The sequence below is a fragment of the Cupressus sempervirens genome, chromosome 7 (assembly GCF_028749045.1).
Source record: "Cupressus sempervirens isolate cs-2001-9-10 chromosome 7, ASM2874904v1, whole genome shotgun sequence".
In the NCBI taxonomy this organism is placed as follows: Eukaryota; Viridiplantae; Streptophyta; class Pinopsida; order Cupressales; family Cupressaceae; genus Cupressus; species Cupressus sempervirens.
In genome coordinates this window covers 62,541,919-62,556,640 of record NC_143124.1, presented here as the reverse complement: position 1 = coordinate 62,556,640, position 14,722 = coordinate 62,541,919, and the positions used below count along the sequence as shown (strand labels likewise).

The 14,722-nt window shown below is 34.5% G+C and overlaps 1 pseudogene; it reads right to left on the bottom strand.

The window, feature by feature from the left end:
* On the bottom strand, positions 1–2,798 carry LOC149545486 (uracil-DNA glycosylase, mitochondrial pseudogene; annotated as a pseudogene).
* Between the last annotated feature and the right edge of the window lie 11,924 nt (positions 2,799–14,722).

The following is a 14,722-nucleotide window of genomic DNA, read 5'->3' as shown; positions in this document are numbered from 1 at the left end:
TTATTGGTGTGAGCTCTTTTTTAAAAAGGGTGGGTTTGCTTGATGTGCTTGCACAGTGAGCATAGTCTTGAGAAAAAGAACACCGCACAATCCACCTCTCCAAGTTTCCATGTGAAGAGTTGGATCTCTTTAAATATATTTACTAAGCTTGGAGGCATTTTGATACCATTTGGAACAGAGAAGCAAAGCCCCATTGCTTGGCTTGGACCATTGTAAGGATCTTGACTAATAATGACAACCTTCTTTTTGTCAAATAGGCATGAGTTTAGGGCATTGAATACAAGAGCAGGAGGTGGATAAATAGAAATACTTCCTCTAGATTCTTGTCTCACAATTTCTAAAAGATTTTACATGTATGATTTTTGAAATTCACTTCGAAGTGCATCCAACTAGGACTCTTCAACAATAAGATCTTCTAGCTTTGGAAAAGGCATTCCATTTGCCTTAGCATCTACAACTCTCTCTTCATAAATCTTACATGTGCACTTGGCTCTTGCTAGTGATTTTTTCATTTCCATTCATATAATTTTCTTAGAATTTGATTGCAATTGAGCAGTGGCAATAGCTTCTTTTGACTTTTGGCTACCATTATCTCAAAAATGGAAGAGGAAGAAGATTGGACTCCTGCCTCATCATTGTGTGACACATGGAGGATTTGGCCTTTACTAAAAGAATTCACTCATACAATGTCTAACATAGCCTTAAGAACATATAATATGAATCATTGCCATAGAAAATCTTAGAATCTTTTTTTTCTCTATTGTTTGAACTAGATGGTACATGCTTTTGCAAAAGGTTTGGCCATTAGGTGCCCCATCCTTTCTTTTGTGGTCTGAAAGTCTACCTCTTGTTTATGTCCTTCAGAGAACTAGAAGCAAAAGTGGGTATAGAGGAAAATTTATAATTTTACTAGAAGTTGCACTCATTTTCTCTCTTGTAATGTTACTAAAAGTTGTAGGAGTGCTCGTGCTTGTTATACTAAACAAAGCTAATACTACCTTCAATTTACCTTGCCTTGGTTAACCTGAGTTACAAATATTGAAGCCCTACCCAAAAATGTTATTATGATCTGGCCACAACGGAAAAACTCTCCTGCTCCATGATGCCCTATGTCCTTAAACCAAACCAAGCCTTCCTATACTTCCTCAATAGTACCTGCACTAGCCTAAACATTGTTCTCTATGGGCCTTCGATTAAGCACTTATTAGATTAATTACACCACCAAGTATCCCTCATTTCCTTAGAATTCATTATTAAGCAATTTAATCCTCATCTTATCAATCTAGCAGAAATTTGTCAGGCTCTCAAGTGGGTGCGGCTAAAAAAAATTTTATTTTCGAACAACTGAACATCTCAAACTAATATACCAATCATCTCAAATTGACTAAAATCAGGTTCATGTTGGATACAATTGGTTAATTGAGTGTTGTCTTTAATGTTACACAAATGTCATATCAGTCATCAAACAGAGTCTACTAAGCGTTGTTGTACATTACATTGTAAAGTTAGCTTCTACCGAGCTAACTTGGTTAATGAAGGAAGTTCAGTGCTTATCGAGCTCACTTGGTGATCGAAGGAAACTGTGACAAAAGTTAGTGTTTACCGAGATGGGAAGGTAAGCGAAGAAAAGTTAGTGTTTATTGGGCTGGGAAGGTAAGCGAAGGAAAGTCAGTGTTTACTGAGTTCACTCGGTGTCTGAAGGATTTTCGCACAGTTCGCAGTGTTTACCAAGCCTCACTTGGTTAACACTAAAGATCATTATGGTACAGTATTTACTGAGTTGGGTTGGTTAGTGAAGGATTTTTGAAGATTGTGGAATTAAGGCTAATTGATTTATGTGATGAATGTAGCCGACTCACGATATAATTATTAATAATTTTAACTTGTATTTAAGGTCGACTTGATAATCAGAAAGGTATATATGAAGGATCAAGTTGCGAATTCAAGTGTGCATGTGTGGATAAGATGTATGTGTGAATTGTGAAGGTGCAAGCGAATTTTTGAAGGATCAGATATCCTTGTGGAGCTACAAAGCTTTTATGTGATCAGAGAGGATCTAGTGAAGCAGAACAGAGATTTGTATCAGCAAAGATAAGTTGCATTATATTCAGATCATTCATTGTTACTTTCTAACAATTGTAGTAGTGATTTCAAATCTCTTAATAGAGTGGGTTTAACAGCCTTATTGTAAATCCTCTAACAAGGTGACAGTTCAGTTGAATTGTTCTAAAGACCTTTGACGAGGCCACTCCTAGCAGGGTGATTAAATCCTTTAACAGGGTCACACCTAACAGTGTGTTTTTGTAACCTTTAACAGGGTTGGCTCTTAACAAGGCTCACTTCAGAAGAGTGAAAAATAGTAACTAGTTACATGGTGGTTTTTCCCATATTGGGTTTCCACGTTAAAACTGGTGTCTCTTGTGTTCTTAATATTTATCATTTGCTGCATTATCAAGTTTTATCATTTTATATTAATCAGATCAAGGGTATATTCAGACATCTTAGGGACTGTGAAAAGTTTTTGAAGTAACTGATTCACCCCCTCCCCCTCTCAGTTACTCTATTCTCATTTCCAACAATTGGTATTAGAGCTTCTGGTGCTTGCAGGAAAGATTTCAAGGATCTAAGCTAAAGATCAAAATTTCTTACAAGAGGGAAATTCCAAGGCTTAACAGGAATAACTTCTCAGCATGGCAAGGACTGATGAGACTTCACCTAGCATACATTGGTGATATAGGACTGAAGTACCTTGATGAAAATTTTGCAAAACCAGCTGGCACACTACCTATCAATGACATTGCTGAAAAGAAGACTCACAACATTATGATGGTAGATATAGCATCTGCTCTGAGTTATGAAGAATTTGATGATATCAAGGATTGTGAATCTACTTTTGAAATGTGGGAAAAGCTGAAAGAAATCTATGAAAGAGATGATAATGTTAGAAGAGCCAAAGTAGAAAGTCTGAGAGGACAATTTGATCAAATGAGGATGAGAGAGGATGAAAACATTGCAAAATATGTTGAAAGAGTCAAAGCATGTGTCAGTGCAATCAAAGCATCTGGAGGAGATATCAAGGAAGAGACGGTTATAAGTAAAGTTCTCAGAACTCTACTTCCCATCTATGCAATCATAGTTTTTGCAATTCAAGAAAGAAGATGTGAAGCAAATCATAAGATAAATCTAGAGGCTATAGTTGGAAGATTGACTGCATTTGAACTGGACAACTTTGATAACTATGTTCCAGCTTCCAAGAACATTGAATTAGCATTTGAAGCCAAGCTTTCACTCAAGGAGAAAGGCAAAAAGAAAAAAGAATCTTAGTCAGAAAGTGAAGATGAATCAGACCAAAGTTCAGACAGTGATCTTGAAGTAATTGAAGCCCTCCTAGCAAGGAAATATTCTAGAGGTAGAGGAAAATACAAAGGTAAAGTTCCCCTAATCTATTTTTCATGTGAAGAAGTTGGTCATATTGCTACTAGGTGTCCAAACAAGCAGAATAAAGATGAGAAGAAAGAACACAGATGGAATGGCAAGAAAGATTTCAAATCATTCAAGGACAAAGGTAAGAAAACATGTTTTATGGCTAAAGATTCTAATGACTCTAATGATGAAGAAGAAGATGAGATTGTCTACATTGCTGTGAAAGATGAATTTGATAATGATGAGGAAATGGCACTCATTTCTTATATGAGAAAAAATGATACATGGATCATAGGTAGTGGTTGTTCTCATCACATGACTAGTGACAAAACTAAGAATCTCTCTAACCAAGGACCTTATATGTGATAATGTCTATTGGGTAGAAGGACTAAAGCATAATTTGTTAAGTGTGGCACAGCTACTCAATAATGGATTCAAATTAGAATTCATGCATGGTAAAGCAAGACTGCTGGATGGCAAAGGAAAGTTGATTGGATCAGGTACTCAAACTAAAGGTAACTTGTTCTATCTTGAACTAGGTGAATGTTCATGTTTCATTGCTCAAGTTGAAGAAAGTTGGTTGTGGCATAAAAGATTGTGTCATGTAAATTTTGATAATTTGGTAAAAATAAGAAAATTCAAAAAGGTAAGAGGCATTCCTAACATAAAGAAACCTGAGGTCAGTCTATGCAAAAATTGTTAGATTGGAAAGATGGGAAAGACTACTGTTAAAAGAAAAAACAATCAGTCTGAAGATATATTAGAAATTGTGCATACTGATCTATGTGGGCCCATTGGAATTGAAAGTTATACTGGAGAAAAATTCTTCATTCTTTTTGTTGATGATTACTCAAGAATGATGACAGTCATGTATCTAAGAAATAAATTAGAAGCATTTGAAAAATTCAAATGGTATTTGGCTAGAGTAGAAAAGGAAACAGGGAAAAGATTGAAATGCTTGAGGTCAGACAGAGGTGGAGAATTCATTTCACATGAATTCAATAACTTTTGCATTGAAAGAGGAATCAAAAGATAGGTATCAGCCCCTAGAACACCCCAACTAAATGGAATAGCTGAAAGGAGGAACAGATCTATCATGGATTGTGCAAGAACCTTAATGATTGAAAAGAGCATTGCTATGAAGCTATCAACACTGCAATTCATACCTTAAACTGAGTACAGCTGAAGAAGGACTCATTCAAAACTCCATATGAGTTATGGTATGGCTACAAACCTAATGTAAGTTACCTAAAAGTATTTGGAAGTAAATGTTACATTTTGAAAGAATCTAGAAAAGGAAAATTTGATGAAAAAGGTGATGAAGGTATATTCTTTGGATATTCATGCAAGAGTAAGGCATATAGATGTTCGAACTTGTCTACTCACAAAGTCATAGAAAGTGCACATGTGAAAGTTGATGAGTTTGCAGAAAAGACTGAAGAAGAAAGAAAAAAGGAACCAGAGGATTATAGAAGATTTATTTACATTGAACTTGATACAGTCCCAGTTACATCAGTAAATCAGGAATCTTCTACTCTCGAGTCATTTGTAACCGAGTTACAGGAAGTTCAAATCGAGCCAAAGCATACCGAGTTACTTTTAGATGCTACCAAGCAAGTTCCTACTGAGTCTGAAGGACCCGAACCAATGTCTACCGAGCTAGAACAAATAGAAACTGAAGTTGAAGTGCAAAAAGACAATAATGAAATCTATTCAAAAGGAAAGGAACCTGTATTAGCAAGATATGTCAGGAGACATCATTCAGTAGATCAGATCATTGGAAACAAATCTGAAGGAACCATGACAAGAAGTAAGTTGAAAAGTACTTGTTTACTTGCTGATTTTGAACCTAGAAATGTCAAAGATGCATTGGGAAATGATAGTTGGATTAAGGCCATGAATGAAGAGATAGAGCAAATAGAAAAGAACAAGACATGGACTCTTGTACCCAGGCCTAAAAATAAAAATATAATTGGAACTAAGTGGGTATTTAGGAATAAGTTGAATGAAAATGGTGAGGTATCAAGAAAAAAAGCTTGACTAGTATGCAAAGGATATGCTCAAGAAGAAGGAATAGACTATGGAGAAACTTTTGCTCCTATTGAAAGATTGGAAGGAGTTAGAACCTTACTTGCATATGCTGCTCACAAAGGATTCAAGGTCTATCAAATGGATGTAAAATCTGTATTTCTTAATGGTATACTTAATGAAGAGGTTTATATCGAACAACCTAAAGGTTTTGTTGATTCAGAGAAGAAGGACATGGTCTGCAAATTACATAAAGCATTGTATGGTCTAAAACAAGTCCCTAGAGCATGGTATGAAAGATTGCATAACTATCTTATTTAGATTGGTTTTCAAAGAACTAATGATAACAGTAGCTTGTATATCAAGAAAGGACCAGATAAAAAAATTGTCTTGATAGAAATATTTGTAGATGATACTATTTTTACAGGAAATGATGATCTTTGCAAAGAATTTTTAGAACAAATGAATAAGGAATTTCAAATGTCTATGTTTGGTGAAATCAAATTCTTTGTTGGTCTTCAGATTCAGTAGAATAACAATGGTATCTACATTACTCAGTCAAAATACATCAAAGAAATACTGAAAAAGTTTGGTATGGAAGATTGTAAGCCAGTTGGGACTCCCATGTGTACTGGATTGAAACTTACCAAGGAAGATGAATCAAAAGAAGTTGATCAAAAATTGTATAGATCTATGATTGGAAAGTTGTAGTATGTAGTTCATACTAGACTAGATATTGCCATTGCAGTTGGTATTGTTGCAAGATTCTCAGCTAAACCAAGAGAAAATCACATGATGGCAATCAAAATAATCATGAGATATCTGAAAGGAACAAAGGATTATGGTTTATGGTATAAATTTGGAGGTAATCTGGATTTGAAAGTGTTTACTGATGCTGATTGGGCAGGAAACCTTGATGACAGAAAAAGTACAAGTGTAGGAGCAATCTTTCTTGGAAAGAGGTTGGTTTCTTGGACAAGTAAAAAGAAAAATTGCACATCCCAATCTATAGCAGAAGCAGAGTATGTTGCTGCAGCAGTAAACTGTTCTAATATTATTTGGTTCAAATAGTTGTTGGAAGGCATGAAGATGGAAATCAAAGAACCTGTTGTTATGTTTTTTGATAATACTAGTGCAATCAATATATCTAAGAATCTAGTGATGCATCCCAAGACCAAGAACATAGCAATAAAATATCATTTTGTCAGAGAATTGGTGCAGGACAAGGAGATCAGACTGGAATATGTGCATACAAAGGAACAAATTGCTGACCTATTCACAAATCCATTACCTAAGGATGCATTCCTGTATCTTAGAGGTAAGTTAGGGGTCATTCCCCTATCTAAAGTTCACTAAAATAAATTTTTAGTGATGCATCAACCTATGACAAGTTGAAAATCTATCAGTTGACGTAGCAGAGTATTGAAGTCATTGCATATGAATCTGTACATAAGGTACATTGTAATTCAGTTGAGAGTACTTTTGGCATACGAGAAGAGCTTTTACTATGTTGTATTGTCTTTGGCATGTGTTTTCAAAGAGGGAGAGTAAAACTGTAATATCTATTCTAAAATTTGTAAGCATTTGTAAAGAGAGAGTAAAACTGTCATATCTTTCTGTTATATAATTCCTTCACAGAGGGAGATTACTGAAAGAGGGAGAAGTTTCTATCTAAGAGGGAGAAGTATTATGTTGACATATTGTGCTGCACTATAAGAGAAAGACTTGTTTTCAAATTTCGTTCTACTATGACATGTTGTGTTGCCATCAACACCAAAGAGGGAGATTGTTGGATACAATTGGTTAATTGAGTGTTGTCTTTGATGTTACACAAATGCCATATCAATCATCAGACAGATTCTACCGAGCATTGCTATATATTACACTGTAAAGTTAGCTTCTACTAAGCTAACTTGGTTAACAAAGGAAGTTTAGTGCTTACCGAGCTCACTCGATGATCGAAGGAAACTATGACAGAAGTTAGTGTTTACCGAGATGGGAAGGTAAGTGAAGAAAAGTTAGTGTTTACCAGGCTGGGAAGGTAAGCAAAGGAAAGTTAGTGTTTACCGTGTTCACTCAATGTCTAAAGGATTTTTGCACAGTTCACAGTGTTTACCAAGCCTCACTTGGTTAACACAGAAGATCATTATGGTACAGTGTTTACCGAGCTGGGTTGGTTAGCGAAGGATTTTTGAAGATTGTAGAATTAAGGCTAATTGATTTATGTGATGAATGTAGCTGACTCATGGTATAAGTATTAATAATTTTAACTTGTATTTAAGGCTGACTTGATAATCAAAAAGGTATATATGAAGGATCAAGTTGTGAATTCAAATGTGCATGTGTGGATAAGATGTATGTGCAAATTGTGAAGGTGCAAGTGAATTTTTCAAGGATCAGATATCCTTGTGGAGCTACAAAGCTAAGTTGCATTATATTCAGATTATTCATTGTTACTTTCTAACAATTGTAGCAGTGATTTCAAATCTCTTAATAGAGTGGGTTTAACAACCTTATTGTAAATCCTCTAACAAGGTGACAGTTCAGTTGAATTGTTCTAAAGACCTTTGACAAGGCCACTCCTAGCAGGGTGATTAAATCCTTTAATAGGGTCATACCTAATAGTGTGTTTTTGTAACCTTTGACAGGGTTGGCTCTTAACAAGACTCACTTCATAAGAGTAAAAAATAGTAACTAGTTACATGGTGGTTTTTAAAATATTGGTTTCCATGTTAAAACTGGTGTCTCTTGTGTTCTTAATATTTATCATTTGCTACATTATCAAGTTTTAGCATTTTATATTAATCAGATCAAGGGTATCTTCAGACATCTTAGGGACTGTGAAAAGTTTTTGAAGTAACTGATTCACCCCCTCCCCCTCTCAGTTACTCTATTCTCATTTCCAACAGTTCAATCATTGAACCATCAATTAAAGCTCATTTTATCACTTATCTACAAACTATGAATTTCATGTCAAGAGGTCCTTTGACTGGCCTTAAAAACAAACCCAAACATCTGACCGAATTCTAAAAATTGGTAGACTGACTCTTTGTTCTGCACACTTTCACCCTATCAAATCTCATCTCATGACGAATTTAGGGTCAAAAGATATTTACCATCAAATTTGACCTCTTAGAATTGTTTGCAAGAAGACATGTCAAAAAACAATAAATTGGGTTCTGATTTGGCTTTAAAAACTAGGCAAACTGACACTTGGGAAAATGAAAACTAGGACATTGGTTGACTATTATGAGGAGAGTATAAATTTGTGATTTGGGCTCATGACAAATTATTGGGCCCAATTGGAAAGCAGTCAAAGTGAGCTACTTGAATTTTGATGACTGGAAACAATGGCAGAAAAGCAATTTTTAGAAATGGAATGAACCTGAAAAAGTGTGCATATGGATTCGTCAAGATGTGAAAATTGGCACACTTAAAGTATTTTTGGAGGAAAACACAGTGATACAATCTATTCAATCTCACCTATCATGGATTTTGAGTTATGACATCATGAATAGGGTATTGACAAATCTGCAAATACTGACACCAATAAAAAGCTAGAAATTGCATTTCAAAACTAATCAAACAGATTCTTCATAAGCTCAAACTTGAAACATAACAAGTCTATAACCCCTAAAATGAAATGCAATAGGAATTTCACCATTTTTTTCAACTGGGTCAAGGTTATTACAGGTCAAACAAGGCTTCCTAGAATTGTGTGCAGTGTGCATCAGCACGAAAATAGTAAATGACCAACTTTGAGGGGTTTGAAACCTAGTCAAATGGATTTGAAACAACTCAAAATATGAAATATAGGCTCTCAGATGTGGACACTAAACACTTCCAAAGTGGTGAGTTATGAAACTTTACTGGGTGCAAGATATTTAGTTGTAGACACAACCTCCTATTGTTGTTTGACAATTAGATGAAAATGTAGATTTTGACAAATGCTCAAAATGGAATTTCACAAAATAGCTTGGAATATCAATTTAACTTCATAGAATGCATAGACATATTGAATGAAAGGTGGTAGAAGCATTAGAAACCTCATGGGGCTCAAAGGTACAACTACAAATGCATTTAAAAGTGCTTGTAGGGCATGAATTTCTCAAAAATTCTCAAAATCAGGGCTACAATTTTGACTAAATTCTGATTTTTTATTTTGAAAAAAAACAAACCAACATAAGGTTTGGTAATGCTGCATCCTATTTGATGAAAGAAAAAAGATCAATCAAACTCACAGAAAAGATCATGTGTGACAATCTATATTATGTGGAAGGACATAACTATAACTTGTTGAGTGTGTCACAACTAAATAGTTTAGGTTGCAAAGTTGAGTTTGAGAACATGATAGCAAAGATCTATGATAATGACAAGAAACTAATTGGGAAAGGTGATCAAACTAGAGGTAATCTATTTTATCTTAATATGAATGATGCTACTTGTGTTGTGGTAGAATTTGATGATGTGTGGCTATGGCACAAGAGGTTATGTCATCTTAACTTTGATAAATTAGTGAGTATCAATAACATCAAAAGAGTTAGATATTTTCTTAAAATAAAGAAACCTAACACTATGATTTGCAAACAATGTCAGCAGGGCAAGATGAAAAAATTTAGTTTTAAAAGTAAGGCTTACACCTGTAAAGAAATTATAGAAATTGTTCATACTAATTTATATGGACCAATTGATGTGTAAATCTACAAAGGTGACAAGTACATTATATTATTTGTTGATGACTATTCTAGGATGATGATAGTTGTGTTTCTGAAATAGAAATCTGATTCTTTCCAAATGTTTAATTGCTACTTAGCTAAAGTTGAAAAGGGGACATGCAAAAGCTTGAAATGTCTGAGATTTGGTAGAGGTGGAGAATTTACATCAAATGAGTTTGAGATGTTCTATAATGATAGAGGAATCAAAATACATACTTCTGCACCTAGAAACCCTCTACAAAATGAAATTCCTGAAAGGAGGAACAAATTTGTAATTGACTATGCTAGAACACTAATGATGAAGAAAAATTTTGTACTAAAATATTGGAGAGAAGTTGTAAGCACATTTGTCTACACCTTGAATGGTGTACAAGTCAAGAAAGGTACTCATTGAACACCTTTTGAGTTATTGTTTGGACACTCAACCAATGTAAACTATTTTAAGGTATTTGGAAGAAAGTGTTACATTCTTAAGTATTTTAGGAATGCTAAATTAGATACTAATAGTGAAGAAGGTATTTTCCTTGGCTATTCAACAAGAAGTAAAGCTTATAAGTAGTTAAACACTAACACTAACAAAGATGTGGAAATTGCACATCTAAAGTTTGATGAATACACAGAGGTACATGAAGGTAAACCTATGAAGGAACTTGAAGAGTAAAAATAATTTGTATAATTTTATGAAGGTATGCTTGCTGATGAAGATATTGTAAACCAAGCTGTAAATGAACAACAAGATTTTTTGGCTATCTAGTAACATACAATGAATGTTGAGTTGCATTTAGGAACTAAGTTATAGTTAGGATCTGAGTTGTAGATAGAAGTGGAGACACATTCTAACTCTGAGATAAGTGTACATGAAAGAGATGTTGAGTTACCTAATAGAGAAGTACATAGTGATTATGAAGTTGATAGAACCAATGAGGAAAAAAGATAAGAACAAAGATTGTCAAAGTATGTCAAAAGAAATCACCCTATTGAAAAAATTATTGGAGATAAAGATACTAGACCAATGACAAGAAACAATTTGAGAAGTGATACATGTTTGTTGTGCATGCATGAGCCTAAGGTAGTGAAAGATGTCTTAGAAAATGAGGACTGGAGTAAAACCATGAAAGAAGAGATTGATCAGATTGAGAAGAACAAGACATGAACTCTAGTTCCTAGACCAAAGGGCAAGAATGTGTTTGAGACCAAGCGGGTGTATAAAAACAAGCTAGATAAAAATGGTGAATTCATAAAGAATAAGGAAAGATTAGCTTGCAAAGGGTTTGCACAAGAAGAAGGAATAGAATATGGAGAAAAAATTTCCCTTGCTATAAGATTGGATTGAGTAAGAACTCTGCATACAAAGGTTTCAAATTTTATCAAATGGATGTGAAGTCAACTACATTCTATATCAGAAGAAGAGGTTTTTAGAGAACATGCTAAAGGATTCGTTGATGCTAACAATAAGAACATGGTATGTAGACTACATAAAGCTTTATATGGTTTAGAGAAAGCACCAAGTATTGGAATTAAGTTATATTTTCCATTAGTGACAACACTTATTTAGTTCTATGAAGATACTAAGCTCATCATTCAGTTTCTACTATCTACCAAGCATTCCAATGTTAACCAAGTTTTGCAGTTTATTTAGAGGCTACCGAGTGAATAGAGACAATGTTAAGTTCAGAAGTTATTATCAAGCTTCTCAATGTCTACCAAGAAGTTAGTCTATGTGATAAAATGTTAGTTTAAACTAAGTGATGGGAAAATTAATGTTTACTGAGTAGAGCAAGGTAAACACATCATCCAATATCTATCGAGTGACACCATATCTACTGAGTCACCAATGGTCACCAAGGTTGAAGCTATGTCGTGTGAGTAGTATGGACCAAACCTTCACTTCTACGGACTGCATAACAATAACAAGTAATGCAGTGGACATCGAGTATCAGAAGGTCAGCAAGTCAGCTTGAAAAACGTGAGTTATCCTCTATTGGGTCAACTTAGTAATGTTTTTTTCACTTGTATTTTGGCAAACTTTGTAGCTATATGAATTGTAATGGTGTTCATGTGTGTGTGTGTGTGTGTGTGTGTGTGTGTGTGTGTGTGTGTGCGTGCTTGCACGCGCGTCCATGTGTGTGTGTGTGATGTATTGTATCATACCATTGTAATATTATGGAGTAATCAATGTAATGAATAAGTGAAGGATTACATGTGAAAGTGTATCAGCAGCAGTACAAGGAATTCAACAAGGTCAATACAAGAGCAAAAAAGATTTATCTATCACGTGTGGTGATCAGTTCTTAAAGGGTCCAATCATCAATTAGTTGCAAGTGAGATTGCCTACTTCATCCTAATAGGTGAATCAGTCCTAAATATTTTAACAAGGTAGACTTAATAGTCTTTGTATAAATCTCCTAACAGAGTGCATACTTCATTATATGTTTGTAAATCCCCTAACAAGGTGGACCTAGTAGTCCTATTTGCTCCTAACAGGGCATATCACCATAAGTGGTCGATGTAAGCCTTAACTGACCAACTTTATTCTATAGTAGTGAAGTTTTGTGGGTACCATCCCCACCCCAGTTTTACTTTCTACTTGGAAGGCTTTTGGGTGACAAAAATTCTATGTTCTATGCATTATGATTATTTATCTTTCAATTCTTATGCATGTAGTAAAGTAGATGAATCTATGGTGAATGATTTATATTGTTATGTGTTGGATTAATGAAAAGTTTTGAAGTTACTGATTCACCCCTCACCTCTCAATAACTTAGCAAGTCTTGATTATTTCCAACAATTGGTATCAAAGCATTGTGGTTCTCAAGATAAAAGTTTAATAGCTTGAACAAAGATCAAAGGAAAATGGAGATATTTAGACTTGACAAAGCAATTGAAAATGAGAAGCTAGATCTAGAGATGGCCATAGTTCAACTCAAAGAAGCAAAGGAGCATCTTTCCCAATCCCTAAAAAGAAGGAAGGAACTTACAAATCAAATGAATGACCTCAATCATGATGAAAAAAAGATTGAAGATTTTTTTCTTTCAAGCAGTTCAAATGAATCAAACAATGAAATCAAAGAACTCCTAGAAAAGAATGGATCACTGCAAGAAGAGGTAAGGAAACTCAAAAGAGAACAAGAAATTCAATCAATCAGGCTATGTGATATTTTGGGACAAAGAAACAAGGAAAAAGAAGACTTGGAGGCAAGAAACACTGATGATCAAAATCAATCCACTCAACATGAAGACCTTATTAATCAAATCACTGAAGAAAATAAAGAAATCAGGATTCTCAAAGTAAAAAATGAAAGAATAAGGAATGATCTAAATTTTGAAAGACAAATAAATGAAATAACAAGGAATGAGCTAAGATCTAAAAAGAAAATCAATGAAAGATTGAAGAATGATCTAAACATTAAAAAACAAGTCAATGAGAGAATGATGTAATCTCAAGCAGACATGAATCAAATGAATTAGCAATATGAGAAAAATCATCATAGGCAAAATGGTAAAGTAGGAATTAGATATGAAAAAGAAGGTGAATGTTCCAAACAAGGTTCCAAAAGAAATCAAAAACCTACATCCAATCATTGTGCAAAGTTAGGTCACACATCAAACAAGTGTTGGAGCAATTGAAAGGCAAAATTCAAAGAAAAGTGCTACAACTATAATCAGCATGGTCATAAGGCTAATGAATGCGAGGAGAAACCAAAATTTGAAGGTAAATGTCACAAATGCAAAAGGAAAGGTCACAAGGCATCTGAATGCAGATCAAAACCATTCAATCCAGTTGAACAACTTGTAAAGGAAATATTTGGTTGGGACTACAATACTTGGTGCAGATGTCATTATTGTGGAGAATATGGACACATTGGCATAATTTATGCAAAGCATCACCTAAGAAAGAAGGATACTACCATAAGATGCTATACATGCACTAAACTCAATCACATAGCTAAAAACTACATGAATATAGGCAAAGTTGAGGATGAAAAGAAAGCAAGAGTACACAACATTAGGAAACAAATGAGGTAGCAATGGATTCCTAAATCTACCGAGAAAACAAATTCAAATCATTGCAGTGAAGTCACTCAAGAAGTGGGTGACTCCATCATCTCAAACTAAATTCTTAAGGAAGGACTGGAACTATATTCACAAGACAATATCATAAGTAGTTCCAATAAATGAAAGGAAGCAAATATCCAATTAGTATTTTAGATATATAGGGATCACAAAAATTCAACTTTCATCGAGTTAGATTAGACTCCACTGAGAGAGGTTGGTTTTTGACTCTACTGAGCAAGGTCAGGAGTAATGAAGTTTGGTTTGTTCACCAAGTTGAATTCATTTTCCAAGCTTGGTTAGGGGATGATAGTCTATCACGCACTGTGTAATTATGATGTCGAGCATTATTATAAATTTCTCAATAGAAAGGGCACAATTTGATCTTATTCTTCATCGCGATTATAGCATTCATAGAGCAAGGTGATTTGAAGAGCTTCAAAGGGTTTTTGAGAAAGTTTGCAATGAGATCATCAAGGAATCTACTCACTCACTAAGCAATG